Source organism: Oncorhynchus gorbuscha, linkage group LG01 (genome assembly GCF_021184085.1).
Source record: "Oncorhynchus gorbuscha isolate QuinsamMale2020 ecotype Even-year linkage group LG01, OgorEven_v1.0, whole genome shotgun sequence".
NCBI classification, from domain to species: Eukaryota; Metazoa; Chordata; class Actinopteri; order Salmoniformes; family Salmonidae; genus Oncorhynchus; species Oncorhynchus gorbuscha.
This window is the reverse complement of record NC_060173.1, coordinates 111529241-111541449: the sequence shown is the minus strand read 5'-3', so window position 1 is coordinate 111541449 and position 12209 is coordinate 111529241. Positions and strand designations below refer to the sequence as shown.

The window sequence follows — 12209 nt, the reverse complement described above, 5'->3', positions numbered from 1 at the left end:
ACTTAGAATATGTGAACAACTACAAATACCTAGGTGTCTGGTTAGACTGTAAACTCTCCTTCCAGACTCACATTAAGCATCTCCAATCCAAAATTAAATCTAGAATTGGCTTCCTATTTCGCAACAAAGCATCCTTCACTCATGCTGCCAAACATACCCTTGTAAAAGTGACCATCCTACCAATCCTTGACTTCAGCGATGTCATTTACAAAATAGCCTCCAGCAATCTACACAGCAAATTGATGTCATTTACAAAATAGCCTCCAGCAATCTACACAGCAAATTGGATGCAGTCTAGTGCCATTTGTTTTGTCACCAAAGGCCCATATACTACCCACCACTGTGACCTGTATGCTCTCGTTGGCTGGCCCTCGCATCATATTCGTTGCCAAACCCACTGGCTCCAGGTAATCTATAAGTCGCTGCTAGGTATAGCCCCGCCTTATATCAGCTCACTGGTTACCATAGCAGCACCCACCCATAGCACATGCTCCAGCAGGTATATCTCACTGGTCACCCCCAAAGCCAATTCCTCATTTGGCCGTCTTTCCTTCCAGTTCTCTGCTGCCAATGACTGGAACGAACTGAAAAAGTCACTAAAGCTGGAGACTCATATCTCCCTCCCTAACTTTAAGCACCAGCTGTACTGCACCTGTAGATAGCCCATCTGTAATTAGCCCACTCAACTACCTCATCCCCCATACTGTTATTTATTTTGCCCCTTTGCAAAGGAAGTGGAAATTAGGCCTGTTCTGGGAAAATACATTTTTAGGATGCAGGGAGGTTCTGAGAAAGTTTTTCTGTTTCCCTGAAAGTTTTCCTGGGAGGTTTTATTAACATTCTGAGAATGGAAATTAAAGGTTATTTGAAGGTAATTAAATAACGTTCTGAGAACATGGTTCAGTAAGACTTTTAGTAACCCGGCTAGCTTAATTTGGGTTAACTGTTTTGAACTCAAAGCACAGATAGGACACTTGGAATCAGTGAGATTCAAACCTATGATCTTCTGCTCTCTATTCATGGAATTAGTCCATTGCGCCACCAGGATGGAGCTAGCTTGCCATGTTTGTTTTTTACTCATACAAAGCTGTTCATTTTATTCTATTCAAACAGACCCCACTTCAAATATAAACAAGCACTCATTAAGATCAGGTGTGGCCAAATAGTGGACACGGCCAACACACCTGACCACATTTAACAACTGAGGATAGAGTTTTGTTGATGCTGAGAACAGAATGTATTTGTTTTTAAATAACACTTTTACAACGTGCTTTAAAAATGTTAATGTTTTCTTGTGGTTTTTATGGAATGTTCTCTTTATGTTCTGAGAACTTTACTTTAAATAGAGAGTAGAGACTGCAGAAAACTTTATACTGGAAATCCAATAGAATAGGGATGGGCAACTGCAGTCCTCGGGGGCCGGGGAGGTGTCGCTTTTCCCCAACCCTAGCAAACACAGCTGATTTAAATTAATAACTTTCTAAACTGAATATCATGATTAAATGATTATTGGAGTCAGGTGTGTCAGGTGTGTTAGGTGGGGAAAATGTGTGACACCAATCAGGCCCCCAAAGACTGGAGTTGCCCATCCCTGCCATGGAAGAATGTTGTTAAACGTTCTCTGAACGCTCTGAAAACATGACTTTAAATAGAACCCTGAGGAAACCTGTAGAAAACGTTGTGCTGAAGTACTGAAATTCCCACTGAAGAACGTTGTTTTCTTAATGTTCACACATTAAGAACAATCCTGTCTAGGAGCTCAACGGATAATTCCTTCGACCTCATGGCTTGGTTTTTTCTCTGAGATGCACGGTCAACCATGGGAACTTATATAGACCATGGGACCTTATATTTGGAACCAACGGGGCCGGCAGTGTGCAACTGTGCGGCATTGTGCAAAAATCTCTAACAACCTGTTTTCGCTATGTCATTATGGGGTATTGTGTGTAGATTGGTGAGGAAACATGTATTGATTCAAGTTTAGAATAAGCCTGTAATGCAACAAAATGTGGAAAAAGTCCAGGGGTCTGAATAGTTTTTCGAATTCATGTATTTTTCAACTGCGCTGTTTCACAAAAATTCTGAACCTTTCTATTCTCATAGACTCTACATATTGTACATTAAAGATACATGTTTTTTCTAAGAGTATTATTATTATTGATTGATTGACTATGACTTTTTAAATCACCCAGCAGTGCTATTTAGCTCCAGGTAAATGTTGCAATTCTTCAGCCATTCCTGAACCTGTGACCAAAGGCAAGCTACATATGGACAATGCCCAAAACAAATTATCAAATGATTCTGTCTCTTTGCAGCAAAATCTGTAGAGCTGGGATGGTTGTATCCCCCATATATACAACATTCTACTGGTTGCAAAAAAAAAAAAAAAAATCAAATGTAAAAACTCTCTGTTTTGAATCGAGCATCGTTTTGTGTATCAGTTCATAAACCATGTGCAATGGAATCAAAACACTGAAAATCTCTTCCCAATTATTTTGAAATCAGACATTTCCATATATTTTTGATAGCTGCATGTGTGACATAACTGACTCTTCCTAAGAACTTTCAAAAGGCCCATCAATGTATGATGAAACAACATCAGCAAGAGAAGGGACTTGTTTGTACAAATTACCAAATTAGCGTTGGAATACGAGCACAAAGAGTGAGTGAACTACAAAACAGTAGAGATGGTAAGAAGCAACCGAGCGAGAGAGAGAGAATGCCCCTAATAAGGACATACCATCTGGGCTGTGTGGTTCACAGACATCCATCTGCTAATAAGGACATACCATCTGGGCTGTGTGGTTCACAGACATCCATCTGCTAATAAGGACATACCATCTGGGCTGTGTGGTTCACAGACATCCATCTGCTAATAAGGACATACCATCTGGGCTGTGTGGTTCACAGACATCCATCTGCTAATAAGGACATACCATCTGGGCTGTGTGGTTCACAGACATCCAGCTGCTAATAAGGACATACCATCTGGGCTGTGTGGTTCACAGACATCCATCTGCTAATAAGGACATACCATCTGGGCTGTGTGGTTCACAGACATCCATCTGCTAATAAGGACATACCATCTGGGCTGTGTGGTTCACAGACATCCATCTGCTAATAAGGACATACCATCTGGGCTGTGTGGTTCACAGACATCCATCTGCTAATAAGGACATACCATCTGGGCTGTGTGGTTCACAGACATCCATCTGCTAATAAGGACATACCATCTGGGCTGTGTGGTTCACAGACATCCATCTGCTAATAAGGACATACCATCTGGGCTGTGTGGTTCATCAGACATCCAGCTGCTAATAAGGACATACCATCTGGGCTGTGTGGTTCACAGACATCCATCTGCTAATAAGGACATACCATCTGGGCTGTGTGGTTCACAGACATCCATCTGCTAATAAGGACATACCATCTGGGCTGTGTGGTTCACAGACATCCATCTGCTAATAAGGACATACCATCTGGGCTGTGTGGTTCACAGACATCCAGCTGCTAATAAGGACATACCATCTGGGCTGTGTGGTTCACAGACATCCATCTGCTAATAAGGACATTCCATCTGGGCTGTGTGGTTCACAGACATCCATCTGCTAATAAGGACATACCATCTGGGCTGTGTGGTCCACAGACATCCATCTGCTAATAAGGACATACCATCTGGGCTGTGTGGTCCACAGACGTCCATCTGCTAATAAGGACATACCATCTGGGCTGTGTGGTTCACAGACATCCATCTGCTAATAAGGACATACCATCTGGGCTGTGTGGTCCACAGACATCCATCTGCTAATAAGGACATACCATCTGGGCTGTGTGGTTCACAGACATCCATCTGCTAATAAGGACATACCATCTGGGCTGTGTGGTTCACAGACGTCCATCTGCTAATAAGGACATACCATCTGGGCTGTGTGGTTCACAGACATCCATCTGCTAATAAGGACATACCATCTGGGCTGTGTGGTTCACAGACATCCATCTGCTAATAAGGACATACCATCTGGGCTGTGTGGTTCACAGACATCCATCTGCTAATAAGGACATACCATCTGGGCTGTGTGGTTCACAGACGTCCATCTGCTAATAAGGACATACCATCTGGGCTGTGTGGTTCACAGACATCCATCTGCTAATAAGGACATACCATCTGGGCTGTGTGGTTCACAGACATCCATCTGCTAATAAGGACATACCATCTGGGCTGTGTGGTTCACAGACATCCATCTGCTAATAAGGACATACCATCTGGGCTATGTGGTCCACAGACATCCATCTGCTAATAAGGACATACCATCTGGGCTGTGTGGTTCACAGACATCCATCTGCTAATAAGGACATACCATCTGGGCTGTGTGGTTCACAGACATCCATCTGCTAATAAGGACATACCATCTGGGCTGTGTGGTTCACAGACATCCATCTGCTAATAAGGACATACCATCTGGGCTGTGTGGTCCACAGACGTCCATCTGCTAATAAGGACATACCATCTGGGCTGTGTGGTTCACAGACATCCATCTGCTAATAAGGACATACCATCTGGGCTGTGTGGTTCACAGACATCCAGCTGCTAATAAGGACATACCATCTGGGCTGTGTGACTCACAGACATCCATCTGCTAATAAGGACATACCATCTGGGCTGTATGGTCCACAGACATCCATCTGCTAATAAGGACATACCATCTAGGCTGTGTGGAGCTAGTCAATGAATGACAAGCTCCAGGTGGTGGAATGTTGACCAGTTGCAGGAGCATTCTGGGTTGAGGCAGCCGAAGCAGGACAATCCACACCTAGAGGTCCTGCTTCATTCTCTGTTTATCACAGAAGGGGGGGGGCAATGAGAATAGAGAGACCCAGGGCTATGAGAATAGAGACCCAGGGCTATGAGAATAGAGAGACCCAGGGCTATGAGAATATAGAGACCCAGGGCTATGACAATAGAGAGACAATAGAGAGACCCAGGGTGATGACAATAGAGAGACCAAGGACTATGAGAATAGAGAGACCAAGGACTATGAGAATAGAGAGACCCAGGGCTATGAGAATAGAGAGACCCAGGGCTATGATAATAGAGAGAACCAGGGCTATGAGAATAGAGAGAACCAGGGCTATGAGAATAGAGAGACCCAGGACTATGAGAATAGAGAGACCCAGGACTATGATAATAGAGAGACCCAGGGCGATGAGAATAGAGAGACCTAGGGCAATGAGAATAGACAGACCCAGGGCTATGAGAATAGAGAGACCCAGGGCAATGACAGAGTGACCCAGGGCTCTGAGAATAGAGAGACCCAGGACTATGAGAATAGAGAGACCCAGGACTATGAGAATAGAGAGACCCAGGGCTATGAGAATAGAGAGACCCAGGGCTATGATAATAGAGAGACCCAGGGCTATGAGAATAGAGAGACCCAGGACTATGAGAATAGAGAGACCCAGGACTATGAGAATAGAGAGACCCAGGACTATGAGAATAGAGAGACCCAGGACTATGACAATAGAGAGACCCAGGACTATGACAATAGAGAGACCCAGGACTATGACAATAGAGAGACCCAGGGCAATGAGAATAGAGAGACCCTGGGCTATGATAATAGAGAGACCCAGGGCTATGAGAATATAGAGACCCAGGACTATGACAATAGAGAGACCCAGGACTATGATAATAGAGAGACCTAGGGCAATGAGAATAGACAGACCCAGGGCTATGAGAATAGAGAGACCCAGGGCAATGACAGAGTGACCCAGGGCTCTGAGAATAGAGAGACCCAGGACTATGAGAATAGAATAGAGAGACCCAGGGCTATGAGAATAGAGAGACCCAGGGCTATGGGAATAGAGAGACCCAGGGCAATGAGAATAGAGAGACCCAGGGCTATGAGAATAGAGAGACCCGGGACTATGAGAATAGAGAGACCCAGGGCAATGAGAATAGAGAGACCCAGGGCAATGAGAATAGAGAGACCCAGGACTATGAGAATAGAGAGACCCAGGGCTATGAGAATAGAGAGACCCAGGGCTATGAGAATAGAGAGACCCATGGGCTACAGATGTAGGATTTTAAGGGCTATGAGAGAGCAGACAATGATGATCTCAACTGACACTTCACCTGCACCCAAGCTCAACAGCCAATCTACCATGTGTTGCCCTATAGTATGTGGCCCTCTGAATAAGAAGGCAGTATTCGGCTAGTGCAACTCAGTCACACCTCTGTTACTACTATGTTGTTACTGTTGTCGTGTCTTTGGCTATGCAGGATTAAGTGATATGACATGCTATTCTATAAAATCCTTACTCTGTAATTAATATTACCTGATTGAGCTAATCATGTAAATGTAATTGACTAGAAAGTCGGGGCACCAGAAAATAATATTTATAGAGCAGTTATCTTTCGAATAAACTCTTAAAGACCTAGTAATATTTGACATCAATAGCAGTCAATATCAATCGTCACCTTATTTCAGTCTCATCTGAAAGTTGTAAATTCTTGGTTATCTTCACGAACCTTGGCTAACAAGTTGAATCAGCAATACAAAATTGGGTTTAATTATTTATTTCCTAAATACCTAACTAATCACACAGAATTACATATACCTTGATTACAAATTATGTCACAAAGGAAAACGTCCCTAGCGGACGGAACAGATATGACAGCTGGTTACCCAAAGAAAAGGGGGCTGGGTTTGAGTGAAAGAGCGGGAAGACTGAAGAACAAAGGGAGAAGCAATGTCTCTATCGGGCCGTAGGCAGCTACTCTATCGTAAATACAGAATCTTATGCATTCTAAATTACCACCCATTTGGAAAAGGAAAATGCAATAAATATTTACTCTGAGCTGCGCTTCGGTAGGTTGGTCGTAGATGCTGGTCGTTTTGGCCAACAGAGATCTTCCTGTCCTCGGAAGAATGTCTCTGGTGGTAAATTGGATACATTGTAGTTACATCGTTGTGTGGTAGACGGGATAGTCTGTCTGACCTCTCCTAGCCCATGTTTACAGCGGCCTCTGCTAACTCAACGGCTAGGAGGTATCTCTTCTGTAGCGAATAAGAGTTCAAAGTTCATACCATTCGCAACCAAAGCTCATGCTGAGGTTGGCTTCGTTCAGTAGTTATTATCGGAACCCTTCTGACATCGGATCGTCATCCTAATGTACCCGGAACAGGAGGTTACATTTTCGTCAAGGGCTTTTAGTGGAGGGAGAAGAGTGTGTTTCATAGTTTATAACCTTCACAGGGGTGGGCTACTGATTGAGCAGAGCCCTAACCTTATGAAAACCCAAATCTCTCATTTGGAAGCTAAAATTACATTTCATCTTTTCACCAATAATGTTATATTTAAACATTTGAATTGCACAACAATTCCATGTGAATCTGATAACTATAATGTGTAGACTTTCCCAGATACAGTTTAGGTTGTCCTGTCATCAGTCATAATGTCTCAGATGACAACCTGAACTCACATCATTAAGTACCAACGCATATTTTCAACCGGTTCTATTACCCAAAATATGGTTCCTTTCCCTCCACTTGTTTGATGTTCCCAGACTCTCTGTTTAACAAAGGCTATTCAAGAGTCCCTCTGTAGAGTCTAGAGAGAGGGAAGGGAGAAAGGTATTTATGTAGGGGGGGGTCATAAACCTTACCAACAGGCCAACGTTGTGACACTGTGGAAGACAGCCGGGCGGTGACATACGAATGGTATGCTAGCTTAAGAATGGACACTATATGTAACGGATGTGAAACGGCTAGCTTAGTTAGCAGTGCGTGCTAAATAGCGTTTAAATCGGTGACGTCACTTGTTCTGAGACCTTGAAGTAGTAGTTCCCTTTGCTCTGCAAGGGCTGCGGCTTTTGTGGAGCGATGGGTAATGATGCTTCGTGGGTGACTGTTGTTGATGTATGCAGAGGGTCCCTGGTTCGCGCCCGGGTATGGGCGAGGGGACGGTCTAAACTTATACTGTTACATATACACTATATTCCCCTCAACTGCGTAAAATAGTGCTGTGGTGGCTTGCAGGCCGTTTGGGCTGTAACAGAGGCTCCTCTGTCTGTATGCAGCAGGCAGCAGGAGCACACAGAGCCCTTCAGAGCAGTCCAATGCACGCAGGCAACATTTCTTCAACTGCACAGCTGGATTTGATTACAGCCAGCTGAATGGCTTGAGGATGGTGTAGTTCAGCCAACGGTCTGCCTGAGACGTGCTGAAAATCCACTCCCATTTCCACTGGATTGAGCAACATGCTTCAGCTCCACAGACATTAATACCTGGGTGTGGCTCTCATATTGGAGCCTAGGCATTCAACTGAATGCCGAATTTCAATTTCTAATTTGAATACCATCATGCTATTGTAAATTATGTGTTAAAGGGGGTTTGTATGATTGAACATGATTTCAAGAAATATACTCAGAAATCTGAAATTATGCAAGACCCCCACACCAGGGAAAACAAACGAAACCCCTCTATGACTAAGGTTCCTATGGGATCTATCAAATTACATAACATTAGTATGCCTTCTCCACAATACAAGATTGTTAATGAGTGTATCTTTAGCGGAGGGGCGACCGTTTGACAGTTTGGTGAGCAATTTACGCACACCATATCAAATAAATATAAACTGACCAACAGCTTTTAGGCTATTTAGTTTTCATGTCTTCTGAGAAAACAAGAAAGTTACTGGATTATTGGGGAAATTGTTATTGATCGAAGTCTTCATCACATTTTAAGAGTACAGTAGCCTAATCCTTTTTTAATTTTTTTTATTTCACCTTTATTTAACCAGGTAGGCTAGTTGAGAACAGGTTCTCATTTGCAACTGCGACCTGGCCAAGATAAAGCATAGCAGTGTGAACAGACAACCTTGGATATTTTTGTTAGGCTACCACGCGTACTGTGACACAAATACACAGCCTGCACTCAATTGACCAGCTACTAACAACCCTCAATGTAACAATGGACTCTCACTGATTACATGTGTTTTTCATTTAAATGGCAAACGTTATTGAGGGATGTCTAAGTAAGTGCCGCATATTCAACACCCATTGTTCATGCCAAAAATATTGTATGAAGGCTATGGTCTATGGTCATGAGATGTTCTCCCATTAAGTTTCGGTCTTGTACATCAGATGTAGTGTAGTGCATGACTTTTGCTTTATATCACCACTCTCAGTCGCAAGATAGTCTAGCTATCAAGAACGATAGGGCAAAAACACGGTTAAATCTTCCATTCATTGACTACTTGATTGTAATAATGATTTATAACTATCTGCGACAATTATAGGGTGATCATGATAAAATCCGTTATGCTTCAAAATCCAAGTCAATTGGGGATAGTTCTACGATGTATCTATAATCTTCTCTTCTGAAACAAGTTGCACACTGCCGTTTTGCACATAGGGAACGAACGGTAAATCTTACCCCGTCTTAAAACTGTGGACAATTCCCGTGTATATTTCCCAATTGACAAAATATTTTCTATCCACTTCCAGACACAGTTCAAGCTGCTTCTGTGGAACCAAATTGAGTTCAGATGCTGGTTTCTCCAGCGAGAAGCTTCTTCATGGTCGCCATGTCGGCCGACTGTGCGATAGACAGGATTACATTGAAATTAGTGGCAGATCCTCTCTTGTCTTGTTACTCCAACTATCAAGGAGGCGCAGTGCCTCCAGCTATTGTGCAAGGCACTGCACCTACTTGCAGCCCATTCCTTGCCAAATACATGTTATTATAGCCACATAGCTCCATCTAGCTGTAGAATATGGGACATAGGCTAAATTAGGCCTAGGCCAACAAAGACCAGCAAAGAAGTGATCGGCATTCCGAGTCTGTACTGGGAGGCCTACTTGATATTCAAGTTACTATTCACTCATTTATGAAGTTCAGTGCATTTCAAAATTGATTAGAATACAGAAGTGTTTTCTGTCAAAGGGTACCGTGTCTCACGGCCAAGAGAAGTGTAAGGTAGTCACAGGCTGGATGATTTCCTAAATAATTACAGGATTTATTGAATAAAACTGGAGAGACGCTTAATAATTGATGACTGCATTTGTGGGCTTAAGACCAAAGATTTTTTATAGTTTTTTTACTGGAAAATACACTTTATCTTAGTCACTTTGCACTTAACATGTCGCAAACATGTGTTGTTTTAAGCACTTGTTGTCTGCTTATCCTTCACTCTGTGGTCCATCTCATCCCAAACCATCTCAATTGGGTTGAAGTCATGTGATTGTGGAGGCCAGGTCATCTGATGCAGCACTCCATCACTCTCATACTACATGATTCCATGTGTTATTTCATAGTTTCGATGTCTTCACTACTATTCTACAATGTAGAAAATATTTTTTTTTTAAAGATGAAAAACCCTTGATTGAGTAGGTGTCCAAACTTTTGACTGGTACTGTTTATACACTAGATGACCAAATGTATGTGAACACTTGCTCATCGAACATCTCATTCAAAAACCATAGTCATTAATATGCAGTTGTCCCCCCCTTTGCTGCTATAACAGCCTCCATTCTTCTGGAAAGGCTTTCCACTTGATGTTGGAACATTTCTGCGGGGACTTACTTCCATTCAGCCACAAGAGCATTAGTGAGGTCGGACACTGATGTTAGGCGATTAGGCCTGGCTCTCAGACGACGTTCTAATTCATCCCAAAGGTCTTCGATGGGGTTGAAGTCAGGGCTCTGTGCAGGCCAGTCATGTTCTTCAACACTGATCTCAACAAACCATTTCTTTGTGGACTTTGCTTTGTGTAAGGGGGTATTGTCATGCTGAAACAGGTAACTGTTGCCACAAAGTTAGAAGCATATAATCGTCTAAAATATTATTGTATACTGTAGCGTTAAGATTTCCTTTCACTGGAACTATGGGGCCTAGCCCGAACCATAAAAAAACAGCCCCAGACCATTATTCCAAACTTTACTATGCCTTGGAGCAGGTAGCTTTCTCCTGGCATCGGCCAGATGCACCGAATACGACAGGTGTAGCCCTTAACCAACAATGCAGTTAAGAGAAATAAGTAAAAAATAGATTAAAAAAATATATACTTTAAAAAAAACGTAAGTTAAAACTAATTAAAGAGCAGCAGTAAGGCTATATACAGGGGGTACCGGTACAGAGTCAATGTGCAGGGGCACCGGTTAGTCAAGGTAATTGAGGTAATACAGTATGTACATGTAGATAGAGTTGGTGACTATGCATAGATAATAAACAGAGAGCAGCAGCAGCGTAAAAGAAGGGGGGGGGGGCAATGCAAATAGTCTGGGTAGCCATTTGATTAGATGTTCAGGAGTCTTACGGCTTGGGAGTAAGAGCTGTTAAGAAGCCTTTTGGACCTAGCAGAGAGAACAGTCTATGACTAGGGTGGCTGGAGTCGTTGACAATTTATAGGACCTTCCTCCGACACCGCCTGGTATAGAGGGTCCTGGATGGCAGGAGGCTTTAGACCCTGGTTTAGACCCTTTCTTCTTTAAGGTTGCTTCCCCTGTCATCGCCAAGCCGACCTCTGACCTTTTTAACCTTACTTTAATAGACTTGCTAGTGTTATTTTACTTCTGCTCTTTAATTATTTGTTACTTATATTTCTTATTCTTATTTAATTGTTTTTGTTGCTTTTGGTAATATTTGTTTTATTTAATATTTTAACTGCATTGTTTGTTAGGGCTTGCAAATAAGCATTTCACAGTATGGACTACTATACATGTTTTATTTTGAGCATTGTGACAAATATGATTTGTTTTGAGGCTTGCTGTCTCTGCCTGGCCGGTTCCCCTCTCTCCACTGGGATTCTCTGCCTCTAACCCTATTACCGGGGCTGAGTCACTGGCTTACTGGTGCTCTTCCATGCCGTCCTTAGGAGGGATGCATCACTTGAGTGGGTTGAGTCACTGACGTGGACTTCCTGTCTGGGTTGGCGCCCCCCCTTGGGTTGTGCTGTGGTGGAGGTCTTTGTGGGCTATACTCGGCCTTGTCTCAGGATGGTAAGTTGGTGGTTGAAGTTATCCCTCTAGTGATGTGGAGGCTGTGCTTTGGCAAAGTGGGTGGGGTTACATCCTGCCTGTTTGGCCCTGTCCGGGGGTATCATCGGATGGGGCCACAGTGTCTCCTGACCCCTCCTGTCTCAGCCTCCAGTATTTATGCTGCAGTAGTTTATGTGTCGGGTGGCTAGGGTCAGTCTGTTATATCTGGAGT

General features: G+C 43.1%; 1 protein-coding gene across 4 annotated transcripts in view; it reads right to left on the bottom strand.

Annotated features, from left to right (window-relative positions):
* Positions 1–9603, bottom strand: part of LOC123993745 (FERM, ARHGEF and pleckstrin domain-containing protein 1-like) — a 131211-nt gene extending 121608 nt beyond the window's left edge. For 3 of the 4 annotated variants that reach the window (XR_006831755.1, XM_046298532.1, XM_046296520.1), the window contains exon 1: positions 9435–9603. The gene's annotated coding sequence lies outside the window, so the exon portion shown is untranslated. Of the gene's footprint in view, positions 1–6850; positions 6933–9434 lie in introns of all 4 variants that reach the window. The other variant, XM_046297263.1, reaches the window with a different exon arrangement.
* Between the last annotated feature and the right edge of the window lie 2606 nt (positions 9604–12209).